Source organism: Oryctolagus cuniculus, chromosome 7 (genome assembly GCF_051225735.1).
Source record: "Oryctolagus cuniculus isolate XC-2025 breed Fujian yellow rabbit chromosome 7, ASM5122573v1, whole genome shotgun sequence".
Classification (NCBI taxonomy): domain Eukaryota; kingdom Metazoa; phylum Chordata; class Mammalia; order Lagomorpha; family Leporidae; genus Oryctolagus; species Oryctolagus cuniculus.
In genome coordinates, this window is record NC_142873.1 from 23117811 (window position 1) to 23131829 (window position 14019).

General features: G+C 47.9%; 1 long non-coding RNA gene across 7 annotated transcripts; it reads right to left on the reverse strand.

The window, feature by feature from the left end:
* Positions 1-3215: 3215 nt before the first annotated feature.
* LOC149125370 (uncharacterized) lies at positions 3216-11131 on the reverse strand. Of its 7 annotated transcripts, none has more exons than XR_016211385.1 (3): positions 10919-11131; positions 3989-4117; positions 3216-3466 (listed from the first exon to the last, which is right to left on the reverse strand). It is a non-coding gene; the product is annotated as an uncharacterized LOC149125370 (long non-coding RNA). The 7 variants fall into 7 exon arrangements; XR_016211386.1 differs by lacking the exon at positions 10919-11131 and adding an exon at positions 10595-10800; XR_016211391.1 differs by lacking the exon at positions 10919-11131 and adding an exon at positions 10475-10498.
* Between the last annotated feature and the right edge of the window lie 2888 nt (positions 11132-14019).

A 14019-nucleotide genomic window follows, 5' to 3' on the forward strand; every position in this document is an offset into this window, starting at 1 on the left:
GTGTGTGATGAAGTTGTAGAGAGGACCGAATGAGATCACAGGTCTGCATAGCACTTCACTGCTGGCTGTGATGGTGACAATGATTATAGTTACTTCTGCTAGGGGTCCTGGCTGGGCAGATGTGAATGTGGAGTGACCTTGTGGTGTGGTCAGTGTGTGCCAGTGCTTCTAGATTTTTCTCCTTGCCTTGCTCCCTAAGATTGGAGAGCCCTTTTAGATCACAGCTATTTTATGAACAAAACAGTTTCCTTGCAAGGCTTCTCATTCACCCCTCTGTCTTTAACAGTTTTTTAATTTTCTTTCCAAGGGCTTCTTGCTCCTCTCTCTGTGAGCTGCTGTTTGTCTCGGGAATTGAGGATTCCAGAACCAGCAGGTTTTGCAGGCAGCCCTGGGCTTGCATTTGCTCTGGAGAGATGAGCCTGGCTCACGCACTGAGCTGGCACCCCACCACCCGCCTTCACTGGTGAGGTGTCCTCTCCATCTGTCATTGACTACAGATACGAAGTGGGGGGAGTGGATTATTAATTTTTTTTCCAGGCTCTTGCCTTGTACCCAGAGAAGCATTCCAAGTACAGGCACATATAAAGTATAGAAGTGATAACATTTAAAAGGTGAGAAAGATTGCACACACACACACACACACACACACACACACACGAGCATGGGTTGTCCCACACAGAGAAATTCCCTTCATGAGTGGGAAGTGGGCCTGTTAGACAGGAAGTTAGAAATTAGCATGTCTGTGTGTGAGAAGGGCCTGAAGACCAGCACCTATTGAGGAAGCTACAGAAGCCCAGCATCTTGCACTTCAAAGTCCTGCCCAGACCCTGATCACCCCCCAGGTGGTCCCAGCCCCTCCCCCAAGGAAAGCTCCCGGGAGAATTCTCTCTCCTCAGGACCAGATGGGTTAGCTGTCCTAATAACACAGGGCAACAAAACCTTCACAGATGCCCTAAGGGAAGCCCCCCTACTCTGCACAGGTGCCAGCAAATCTGGGGAATTTGCTAATCTTCACTCAACAAACCCTTCCACCAGGACTCCCCACCCTTTGTCCTGGAGGAGAGGGGGAACTGGTTAGACTCCCTTAAAAACCAGGAACCCTAACAAAAACTGTGTGCTCAGCTCGCTGCTCTCTGCTGGCCTGCCAGGTGTATTCTCTCCATCCAACCATGTGACCTCACTCCCCCCCAGTCCCAGGGACTGGGCTCTCTCTATCTGTCCCTACTGTTCTGACGAACGCCCTATCCCCAATAAAACCACATCACTTCACTCTGTCTCACACCTGAATTCTTTCTTGGGTGAAGACAGACTTCTTTCACGGCTTCTGCAGCTCTTTCCTCTGGTGACAGGCTCAAAGGGAGAAAGGGGTGGGGGAGGAGAATCAGAGCGAGTGAGTGAGCGAGGGAGACAGCACCTCCTTTTATGAGCTGGGGAGAGTGCCTCTGCAGGCATGAAGGCACTGGGAGTTTTATGGTGCCTCCATAAATTGCACGTGCAGCTTAATATGCATATTTTCATGGTGCCTTTTTCCAGGTCCTGGATGAAACAGATGCATCTTGGGAAAGGGAGTGTTTTGATTGACAAGTAGGAGAGAATTACACATGGGGTGGGGTGGGGGTAGATAATGGCCTACAGGTACCTCCAGCTGGCAGATCCTAAACTAGCTGCTGGCCTAGCCTATATCAACACCACTGGTAAGAAACCAACCCCAAAGAGAAAAAGCTCGCAGTCTCACCCAGGGAAAGCACCTAAGCTCTTGCTGGGGTCTGACTGGCTACAAAGGCTTTTCTGTTCTAATTCCTGAGGAGTTTTGGGTTTCTTCCCCATGTCACACATCTTTCTGATCATCCCGTATATCAGGGGCTTTCAACCTCAACGCTGTGGGTATTTTGAACCTGGTAACTCTGTTGCAGGTTGTAACTGGCCTGAGCATTGTAGAATCCACTCCTGGCCTCTGCCCATCACACACCAGTACTGGCCACCACCCTGGTTGTCAACCAGAAATGTCTCCAGACAGTGCATTTTCTGGGAGGCAAAGTTGCTCTTCCATTGAGAACCGCTGGTCTGTGTCTAAGTCCTCATGATCTGTGCCTGGAATTGCACTGGCCTCCAGTCTTCTTGTCCTCATCTTTGTTAGGTAGGAAGTCAGTTATGAGTTTATGTGTGTGTGACATAAAGCCTAAAGAGAAGACATCTATGTCCAGCATATGTATCTGCATCTCAGAGTCATCCTGACAATGTTTCAGGGACAGCCTGGCCTTCCCATCCTGCCCTGCCCCCTTCTACCTGATAACCTGCCAGGTGGGGGTCCCCACCCTTCTGCCTGACAAATCTTCCACAATCTCCCAGATGCAGCCCAGTATCTGCATTTCAAACACCCTGCTCCCTGGATCCCCATTCTCCAGGGGGTCTTGCTCACCCTTCCTCTGAACCCAGGATGGCCCAGCTGGGCTTCCTCCTGATACCTTCAGGGGAAAACTCAGATAGAAGTTTTTCTATTTACATCCAAAAAGTCCTTTGTTCCAAGAGGAGCAGAGGTGGGGAAGCAAGACCCATCTCCTTAACACCCCCCCCCCCCCCCCCCGCCCCAGCCCTCAACCAGATGAGGCGCTCAGCCCTCTGCCTCTCTGCTGAGTCGGCCCCCTGGTCTGGCCAGGTGTAATCTCTCCACTCAACCATGTAACCTTGCTCCTTCCCCACCCCCCCAGTCCGAGCAACTGCACTCTCACCCAGGTCCTGTCTGGAGAGGTGCCCATCCGTTCTTATGGATGTCCCTTCCCTAATAAACTTTGCTACTCTTACTTACCACTATGCTGTCTCACACCTGAATTCTTTCTTGCGCAAAGACAAGAACCCTGCAATTTCTCTGGTAACATCTTGACATCCTGCCAATCTGCCCTTACTGTTTGTGCCAGAACACAGATCTGACCACGTTCCCTTCTCCCTCTGGTGGGTTTGAGTTGTCAACTATTTAATTGGGCATTAAATCCCTCTTAGATCCAGCCCCAATCTTCCTTTTGTCCTTGGTACATCTCTGCACCCTAAGGCTCTCCTACTGCATGCTCTGACCATTCCAGGTCCTGCCTGGATCACTGGGGCCTTGTGGATTCCTGCCTTGTATCCATCCTGAATACCTCTCTTTCTCTGTATCTGTTACCAGAGAAATTGCAGGGTTCTTGTCTTCGTGCAAGAAAGAATTCAGGTGTGAGACAGAGAGTAGTGGGAGGTAAAATAGCAAGGTTTATTAGGGAAGGAACATCCATAAGGATGGATGGGCACCCCTCCAGACAGAGCCTGAGAGACTGGGGGCGGGGGGGGGGGGAGGGAGGTTACATGATTGAGTAGAGAGATTACACCTGACCAGGCCAGGCAGGCAGCTCAGCAGAGAGGCAGAGGGCTGAGCGCACAGTCTGGTTGAGGCCAGGGGTTTTTAAGGAGATGGGTCTCTGTCTTCACACATTTCCTCCTGAAACAAAGGATTTTATGGCTGTAAATACTAAGAAGCTCCTATCTGAGTTTTCCCTTGAAGGTATCAGACAGGAGGAAGCCTAGATGGCGCCATCCTGGGTTCAGAGGAAGGGTGAGCAGGACCCCTAGAGAATGGGGATCCGGAGCAGGGTGTTTGAAATGCAGATACTGGGCTACATCTGGGAGATTGTGAAAGATTTGTCAGGCAGAAGGGTGGGGATCTCCACCTGGCAGGTTATCAGGTAGAAGGGGGCAGGGCCGGATGTGAACACTGGGCTGTCCCTGAAGCATTAACGGGGTAACTTTGAGATGTGGATGCATATGCTGGACATAGAAGTCTTCTCCGGAGGCCTTTGTCACACACACATAAGCTCATACCTAACTTCCTGCCTAACATTCCCCCCTCAAGAGGTATACCCCAAATTCTTCTTTGGGATTATGGATGGAGTTCCATTTTCTGTAACTTCTTCGAAGCTGGCATGTGGGCGTTGAGGGGGATTTGGGTATTTCCTCTTGCTACCTGTCTTATGGTGTGTAACAGTGGCCTTGGAAAGACTGTGCTGCTGGGTCCAGAGGGCTGCTCAGGTCGTCCAGTGGAATGGGCTGGAAGCCTTGTCTGACGACCATTTGGAGTTTGACAGCTTTTATTCTGTTAGAGACAAAACAAACAAGGGCATTAAAAACACACGGTCCAAAGAGAAGTAGCAAGATTACAGACGTTATTGGGCCAAGGAGAGGAAATAGCCAGGATTTCCATGACCAGATGTCAGGCCAGAAATCCCAGCCCTGCTTGGCCTGGTCCTGGAGCTGTTTGACTTTGTCCAGGAAAAGCACAAATTTGGGTTTGTACCTGTCCAGTCTGATTGACCCAGAGATGACATTCTTCCTGGAACATGGCACAGACAGCTCCTGGAGCAGCAGTTAGCATGTCCAATATTTTTTTATAGCCTTTTGTGACTTCCGCACACCCTCTTTAACTTACTTGAAACATTTCATCATTTTCATTCCAGTCTAGAGTAAACTAGCCATTAGGATAAAGTCATTTTTACAAACCATTTCCTTTCCTTATTAAAAAACTCTTTTCTTCTAACCTTCATTACCAAGAACACTCTTTCCTTTCTAACCTTCCTTACCAAGCACACATTTTTATACTTGTGGTGTTTTCCATAGAGTCTGGTTGGCTCTTTCTACCTTACTGGGAGACTGAGGTCTCCATGCAGAGTGAAGGTGCCAGGTTATTCCTAGGACCTTACAAATCCCTTGTGTAACCTGGAAGATGAGGGAAGAACCATTGTCGCTTTGTAAAGATTTTGCAAGACCAAAGCGTGGGATAACTTCCTTTAGGAGAGTTTTGGTCACTTCCTGAGCTCTTTTAGTTCTGGTTGGGAAGGCTTTTACCCATCCAGTAAAGGTGCCTATAAGTACAAGCAGGTAGGTACCTAACCATTGACAGAGGCTGTGTAAAATCTGTTTTCCAGCCTTCCTTGGGGTAAGTTCCCTTTTGTTGTATAGACCCCTGGGAGTTATTTTCTCTTGTCCTTACCTAGTTCTAGAGCTCTAGTTAAGTCATCAGTTCTGCTAACTGATCCTGGGGGCAGAGCACGCTTCAATAACGTGCCATGCCGTAACTGTTGCATACCCTGAGAAGCAGGTCCCGTTTGACAAAGCTGCTTCCGTCTGTGAACCAAACTTCATCTGTGTTAGTCAGGGAGCTGTCTTTTAGGTCCCTTCTGCTGGCATAGGTCAAGTCTATAGTCTCAGTACAGGAGTGGAGGGGACCACCTTCCCCCTGGGTTAGAGTAGAGCAATGCCTTATTTTTACCTGAGGGTTTTCTAGGAGGAGGACTTGATATTTTAGTATTCTACTATCTGTGAGCCAGTGAGAGCCCTTTTGCTCTAATAGAGAACTTATTTGATGTAGGGTATAAAGGGCGATGTCTTGTCCCACTGTAATTCTAGATACCTCCTCTGCCAGCAAGGCAGCTGCTGCCACGTTGTCTTTAGGCAGTGAGACCATCCTCGTGCAACCGTGTCTAAGGTTTTAGAAAAGTAGCCCACAGGTTGCTTAACAGGTCCTAGATCCTGAGCTAACCCTCCTAAGGTGACTCCCTGCCTCCCAGTGATGTACAGCTGGGAGGGTCTCTCTGGATTTGGCAGTCCTAGCACAGGGCTTTAGTCATAGCATCCTTTAGCTGAGCAAAGGCTGTGGTTTGCTCTTTCCCCCAAAGGAGGGGGCTCTGCTTTGGCTCCCTGTCGAGAGCCTGGTTTAGGAACTGTGCTGTTTTCCTGTATCTAGGAACCTGATAGAGAAAACTGGGACTGCCTGAAGTTTGCAGAAGTAGGAATTTGCTGAATGGCCCATATCCTCTCTGGGGCAGGTTTTCTCTCCCTAGGGGTGAGGATAAGGGTTAAATAATTAACACTCTAATGGACTAGCAATGCTTTGCTTTCCTCTGGATACCTAGTAGCTAGTTTTGCTAGGAAGTTAAGCCAATGTACAAGACTAGAGTCTCAGGCTGGGAAAGGAGGCAGACTAACAAATCATTTACATTTAACCATCTACATTATGGATTATTGTGCACCCCCCTCAAGAGATAGGCCCTTTAAGTCCTCAGTGAGGACCTGTCCAAATAGGTGCAGGACTATCTGAGTTAGCTGTTACTAAAATCCCTGTTTTTAGGAATTGGCAGGGAGGGCTTTCTAAGCTTAATGTTATTGGATAGACTTTTAAGGCCTGGCTGGGTGTGTGAGGCCCAGACCTATCCATGGGGTGCTGGAAGAGAATTGCAAGAGATGCAAATCTCCTTTAAGGGAGGCACCCTGTTGACTTGTATTACATGGCTGGACTAGGAGGAGAGCTGAATAGGAGGCTGATAGAGATAGGCAACTTATGTTTCACTGACCCTAGGCCATCCCCTCGATAGCAGTGGCTGGAGCTGGAAGCTGGGCAGAGGCTGGGCAGAGCCAAAGGCTTTTTTAGCTTGGTGCCACGAGGTCTGTGGTTCTGAACCAGGAGTCCTTCGACACCCAGGGCAGTTCCGTGTCCAGTGACCATGCTCTTGGCAGAGCTGACAGAAGGCAGTTTCTGTCGTGACAGCTGCTTGCCCAATGCCCTGGCTCCTTATATCAGCAACAGGTGCTGTTTGGGGTGCACTGGCCTTGCTGGGTCTCCTTGACAGCAGATCACCGTGTAAAGCAGCCATTGATTGGCCTGTTGCCCATCCTCTGCTGCTTGCTTGCTCCTCGTTCTCCTGGTCTCTAATAAAGTAGACCAAGGAGGCAGCCTCTATGATGTCAGTCAAGGGGGTGCTCAACCCAACCCTGATTTTTGGTGATTTTTTTAATATCATCAGGGTGAGCTAGAAAACTATGGTCATGGGCAAATTCTGACACTTAGTATTTTCCTGCGATTTAAAACCGTGCCCATGAGGAGAACTATGACCTTTTAGGTAAGATCAACTGTGGTGACCTGCTTTTGTATACTTTGAGGTCATCAGTGCAATTTCCTATCTATCCCTCAGTTTGGTTTAAAAGGGAAGTTCTGCCCATTTACCGCGTACACTGAAAAATCAATCTAGCTGTCACATTTTAACCTCTTATTCTGGCTATGCTGTTTGGTCCTCTGTACTGTGGCCAGGCATTATTACAGGAAAGGTCAGTCATCCCTTACATAAGGTCTGGGGATCAAACCGTACATCACAGTGGAGAGTCCTGCAGAACCGTAGTAACTTCCCTTCTGGAAGAGAAAAGAGGAGAAGCGAGGCAGCAAGTTGGGCCTCTAGCCTGACTTCCTGGGCTTTCAGATTTAACTGGCGTTTGACCAGTGCTTACTGCGTGGCCTGACTTAGAGGAGAAATTGTGGCAGACGCCTCTGCCATCCTTTGGCTTCCGGGTATTTACCATGTAGCCAGTGGGTTATGGGCCTGGGTTTCCGGGTTTAACTAGTATTACCATGTAACCCATAAGTTTAGGTTTTGGGGCTTCCGGGCTTTCACCGTGTAGCCTGTGGACACTAGAGCTTTCTTGGGCTCCTGGAACCCAGTTCTCTAGCATCTGCTGCATAACCATCTCCCGTCGTCTCTAAGTCTGTTTTGGAACACTTTCTCCCTTTTGGCTAGACCTCCCGTTTGATCCACATTTGAACTAGCAGTACATTTGAACTAGCAATGCCTGTTATTCAGCGTTAGCTGGACGGAGACTATGTCAGTCCCTCTTTAAAAGATCTGGCTTCTGAGCCAGAGACTGGAGCAGCTAGAAAGAAACATGTTTATAACTGAAGTTTAGCATCATTTCACATCTTGGCACCACTTTTAATCTAAACAGCCCGATTGGTTATTATTTCTGCAAGATGAGAGATATATCTTTTGACATCTCCAGGGGCCCTCTGGAGATACCAAAAGTCCAGAGAATTTAGAACTTTGATTTTCAGAAAGTCTGTTAAAGGTGCCAAGAGAACTTAGAGTATCTGGTCAAAATAGAATTCCTTAACATCCTGAAATGATAGCCATTAATTTAGGGTGATTTTAACACTTTTAGACCAGATCTAATAACAGAGACAGTAGAGTACACAATAGATTACTTTGGCAGAACATGAATTCTATGTCTCTTGTTGTCAAATAAACCAGAAATAAAAACCTTGAACATTAGAGTTAGCACACAAAATCATCACATAAATCAGAATTGTTTAACAGTCAAAAAGGACCTAACTTTAGAAATGGCAGTGTGGGGAGCAACTGGGAGCAACTCGGACTAGACTAAGTTACTGGAATTAAGACTTATTCTATGCATCTGCTCTCCCACAATATGGCGCTGGGAGAGGAGGAAACAGCTTCTACACAGCTGCCTCCAGTTCAACCAATAAACAGCAGGATCTGCTCCTGATTGGAGGAGAGCAGCATACTCGGCGTGTGGGTAGCAGAGCATGGATTGGTGAAGAGGACTATAAAGGAGGAGAGAGACAACATGCACCAAGGAACATCTATCTGAAGGAACACCTGTGCAGCCCCCGAGAGAGCCGGCCGGTGGTGTGCCGCTCCCCGGCGGAAGTGGGGAAAGTGGCAGGGGGAACCGCCCTTCCACGGAGGTGGAAGGGACGGTAGCCAACCCGGGAAGAACCAGCAGCAAACCCGGGAAGGGCCGAGCAGATAAAAGAACAGCGCAGGGTCCTGTGTCGTTCCTCCACGAAGACGGGGAGCGACAGGCAGAGTAACCGATTAAGCAGACACTGTTAAAAAGAGACGTTACAGTTTTTGCAAAAACAGATTCCAAGATTTATGATTTAGACCATTTCCAGATATTTACTAACATTAGTGCACATTTTTTAAAAACCCCATTGTTATAACAGAAGATCAGACTTCAACTTTAGGTCAGTGTAATTTTGGCATTAGCACTCAACTCTGTAGTTACTTTTACATAGTCCTGAATTGTCATGTATAGACAATCTATGAGAATACATGCTAACAAACTCAAACAGTCTCTCTTATCAAATTTGAGATGTTAAAAGTACACATAATACATTTTCCCAAGTTTTAGCACCGATGCCTAGATAACTTAAAACAGTTATTAATGAATGCCACACCATTATCTGAATTAAAAGTCAAAATTACATTTCCCATGCTTTTAAGTAACATAAGGATAACACCTGAGCAGCAACAGGGACACTAGTGCATGTTTACAACTTTGAAAAGATCTTCATCGTTAAGAGAAACAAGTTTAAAGCATATCAAAGACATGTAAAACTGAGCAAGTCAGCCACCCAGCAAACCGAGCAAAACCGAGCAAAACCGAAGGGCGTTTGCATTAACTCAATTCTCTGAACCAATCTGTATTGGCTTACTTTAGTTAACAAAATAAATGCTTGTATACACAGAATTTACTCTCATTTTCATATGACCACTCTAGCTGGAAAGCAAAAACATGAATACAGCATAGATCTGACACCATTTACAACATTTTAATACACTTCACATAATCTGAATTGACTCAAGCAGCCGTTACTTTAACAAATTTAGAGTCTCATCCTTTGAGAGTTCCAGGGATCCAACTGGAAGCCCAAAGTTGGAAGACTCGGTATAGAATTTAAGCTGTCAGAGAGTCAAACCATTTAGCCAAAATTAGTATATTTCTGATCAGTTGGGTAATCACTCAAACATTAAAGACAAATAACGTAGTCTCAGTACTACAAATAGAAAAACACGAAACCTTCAAGTCACGTGAAAACTCTTATCAGCTAAGTCAGGGACAGCAGCACAGAAAAGAGCTGCTCATCAGCATATGGACCCATTGCTTAGGTTTCCATTAACTGCAAAGAGAAAAACCTATCAGGTTGGAAAGAGTTAATGGGTTACGGTTCTCCCTCCCTTAGGTAAAGCCAGCAGTAGTATTGAATTGGAAATTCCTCCTAGCGAGGAAAAAAAGCAGCCCTGGGGGGGGGGGGGGCGCTCTCCCTAGAGATATCTGGCTCTGCCTGCCTGGGTGCGGCAGGCCACATGGGCTGGAATAGAGTGCAGAGAAAGGCTGTGGTCCCCCATTTACAGAAGACTGCGCACACCGGGGCCTGGCAGGACCCCCGTGGGGTTGGTAGGTGCGCCGTTTGACCACGAGTGCTGGGAACCTCCTATAATTCAACCAAAGCCAGATCAATCAGGACTACTGCAAACACTCAGTCAATTAAAACAGAGAGTTAACTTTAGCTCCTTTCCAGATTCAGTCCTCAGGCAATCAAAGCTTAGCTACAGTAATAGTTCACAAAAACTTTAAGACGCACCAGAGCTACCATAAGCTGCAAAGATGGAAAACTTTCTACCAGGTTGGAAAGGGTTAACAGGTAACAGCTTTTTCCTTTAAGTGGAGAGACCTGTGGAATTTCCCTCTCCCTTTCTCCTGGCCAGTGGTATAGGAATGCAGACGAGGAGAGCAAAAGAGTGGGGAGGGACCCCCGGGGTGGGGGGGGAGGAGGAGGAAGGCAAAAAGCAACAGAGGACAGGATGTGAGCGACTGCCCTCACCTTCCCCTACGAATCTCAGCTGGAAGAGAGCATAGGGAAAGGCCCTCATGTCTGGGGCTGAGTGGGGTTTGAAATCTCCTATCGCTCAAGATTGCCCACTACCTAGTTGTCTGAGTTTACCTGGAGGGCCAATATTAGCCTCGACCGAAGCTAAGCCCTGCTCGCGTAGCAGTAGGCAGCATGAGCAGGCGTCCCTCCAAGAGAGAAACCTGGTCCTCGGGCTGCAGTCGGGCCACCAGGAAGCCAAAGTGAGCTCAGGGGGTCTCCAGGCTATCAGCCAACTGCCCTTCCTAATTTCCCTCCCGTTCCTTACAATCCCTCTGGAGTTTCGGCTGTAGCTAAGCTGTGGCTGGGGGACTCCTGGTTCTCGGAGAGCTGTGGGGTGCCGGACACTCAACGGTCACTTCCACAGATCCGGTCCTGCTTGAGGGAAGGAATACTGACCTCCGATGTCTTCTCAAAGTCCCATCTGGGTCGCCAAAAATGTTACCGGAGAAATTGCAGGGTTCTTGTCTTTGCGCAAGAAAGAATTCAGGCGTGAGACAGAGAGTAGTGGGAGGTAAAATAGCAAGGTTTATTAGGGAAGGAACATCCATAAGGATGGATGGGCACCCCTCCAGACAGAGCCTGAGAGACTGGGGGCGGGGGGGGGGGGGAGGGAGGTTACATGATTGAGTAGAGAGATTACACCTGACCAGGCCAGGCAGGCAGCTCAGCAGAGAGGCAGAGGGCTGAGCGCACAGTCTGGTTGAGGCCAGGGGTTTTTAAGGAGATGGGTCTCTGTCTTCACACATTTCCTCCTGAAACAAAGGATTTTATGGCTGTAAATACTAAAACGCTCCTATCTGAGTTTTCCCTTGAAGGTATCAGACAGGAGGAAACCTAGCTGGCACCATCCTGGGTTCAGAGGAAGGGTGAGCAGGACCCCTAGAGAATGGGGATCCGGAGCAGGGTGTTTGAAATGCAGATACTGGGCTGCATCTGAGAGACTGTGGAAGATTTGTCAGGCAGAAGGAGCAGGGATCTTCCCTGGCAGGTTATCAGGTGGAAGGGGGCAGGGCCGGATGTGAACACTGGGCTGTCCCTGAAGCATTAACAGGGTAACTTTGAGATGTGGATGCATATGCTGGACATAGAAGTCTTCTCCGGAGGCCTTTGTCACACACACATAAGCTCATACCTAACTTCCTGCCTAACATATCCACCTAGCCTGCTCTTTCCTTTAGACTCTGCACCACAGCCTCCTCCAACTCTTTTTACATCCTCCTCCTTGCAGTTGCATTGTCTTCTCTGGTTCCAGGGCACATGTCAATCATTCCCTATTGCACTTGTCATGAGTGTCATATTGTGGCTTTGTTCAGAAGTCTCTCTCTTCTATTGCTTCCTTAAGGTTGTGACTGTACCTTAATTTATTCAGATACATAGAGATCAACACAGCATGTGGCAGATAGTGGATACTCATTTTTTAAAATTTATTTTTAATTTTATTTTTATTTATTTGAGAGGTAGAGTTACAGAAATAGAGAAGGAGAGACAGAGAAAGGTGTTCCATCCATGGGGTCACTCCCCAAATGGCCACAATGGCCAGAGTTGGACCAATCTGAAGCCCGAAGCCAGGAGCTTCTTCTGGGTCGGTCTCCCACATAGGTGTAGGGGCCCAAGCACTTGGGCCATCTTTTATTGCTTTCCCAGGTCATAAGCAGAGAGCTGGATTGGAAGAGGAGCAGCTGGTACTTGAACCCATGCCCAAATGGGATGTTGGCACCATGGGTGGAGGCTTAGCCTAGTATGCCACAGTGCTGGAGAGGTGCCCATCCATTCTTACGGATGTCCCTTCCCTAATAAACCTTGCTATTTTACTTTCCACTACTCTCTGTCTCACACCTGAATTCTTTCTTGCGCGAAGACACGAACCCTGCCATTCACCGGTAACAGCATGGCATATAGTTGGAGTCCTGGCTGCTTCAGCTCTCTGCTCTAATCTGGGAGAGCAGTAGCAGATGGCCCAAATCTTGGGCCCCTGCACCCATGTGGGAGACCCAGAAGAACCTTCTGGCTCCTGGCTTTGGATCAGTGCAGCTCTAGCCATTGTGGCCATCTGGGGAGTGAACCAGCAGATGGAAGACCTCTCTCTCTGCCTCTCTGTAATTTTGCCTTTCAAATAAATACATTAAAAAAAAAAAAAGGAATCAAGGCTTATTCAGCTTATGGGCCTGGAGGCTGAGAAGTGTGAGGTTGAGGACCTCTTCTGATGAGGTCTTTCTTCCTGGTGAGGACCTATAGAATCCCAATGCAACATAAGACATCACATAGTGATCTCACCATTTGGCACATGTGAGAGACAGAGCCCAAACTGGCTTTTCCAGCAGACCCACTCTAGATAACCCATAAACTTGTTAATCCATTAATTTATGAATGGATCCCAGCTTTCAAATCACAAGGGGGATTAAATGTCAACCTGTTTTTTTCAGGAACATTTAAATTATAGTGAAGGACCCCAAAAGCGGTGCCCTTTTGTGACGACCCCAGAGACACAGACTCCAGACCAGGCGATGCAAAAAGCAAGAGGCAGTTTTATTTCATTTGCGCAAATGGGCCCTCTGCTGGCTTCCACAAGCTGTGAGAAAGAGAGGAGCCCCCCCCCCCAGAAGTTATCTCACACAGCTTTTAAGGGGCAAAACCACAAAATTAACATACCATAGGGTGGCGTGAGTTCATTGGGCAACTACAAGGGGAGGGGGTCGTTGAGGAGGAGAACCGGGTGGCTACGTGCCCTACGTGCCTTGCGGTTTCGTGCCCTACGTGCCTTGCGGTTTCTTTGTTAAGCTTGGACAAGGGGAGGGGGTCGTTGAGTGGTGAGGAAGTATAGTCAGTGGAAAAGTACTGGGTCGAAGTTCCTGTTTTTCTATCTTATCAAGACCACCTTTAGGGTGGCTCTCGGCCGCTCCCTTCAATAGCAAATGGCCATGGACAGGGTTTAGGGTGACCTCAAAAGATGCCAGCTGAAGAGAAGAGTCTTTGCACACTGTCAGGGCCCCTTAGGGCAAGGACAGCTTAGCGTGGATTGAGTCAGCACCAGCCTTATGTCCCTGTGGCTGTGTGGTCTCCCAATGCCCCATTCTTGGAAGGGTCCTGCTCTTGTTTTAATGCTGCTGTTGTCCTACAATTCTTAACTTTTGAACTATTTTCATTCTCTACTGGACCCCACATTTTATGTAGCTGGTTCTGGCTTGGGTTTAGTAGGTCCAGGAGAGATGGGAGACAAAGACAGGATGGAGAGCAATAAGGTGCTTGTAGAGAATGAAATTAGATGGATGGGGTTGATAAGATGGACACATTGAGGCTGACTTGAGGAGGGACCAGGAAGTCAGGTATCAGCAGGTATCAGGAAGAGAGGCTCTAGGCATGTTGGTGGCCACAGCAAAAATTGAACAGGTAATTGAGGCTGATGTCTCAGATCCTTGGGTATTGGCTTTTGCTGGCTCCAATTCGTTCGTCTGATGGTTTGCTATTTTAGCTCTATTCCTCTTAAATATTTCCCCATT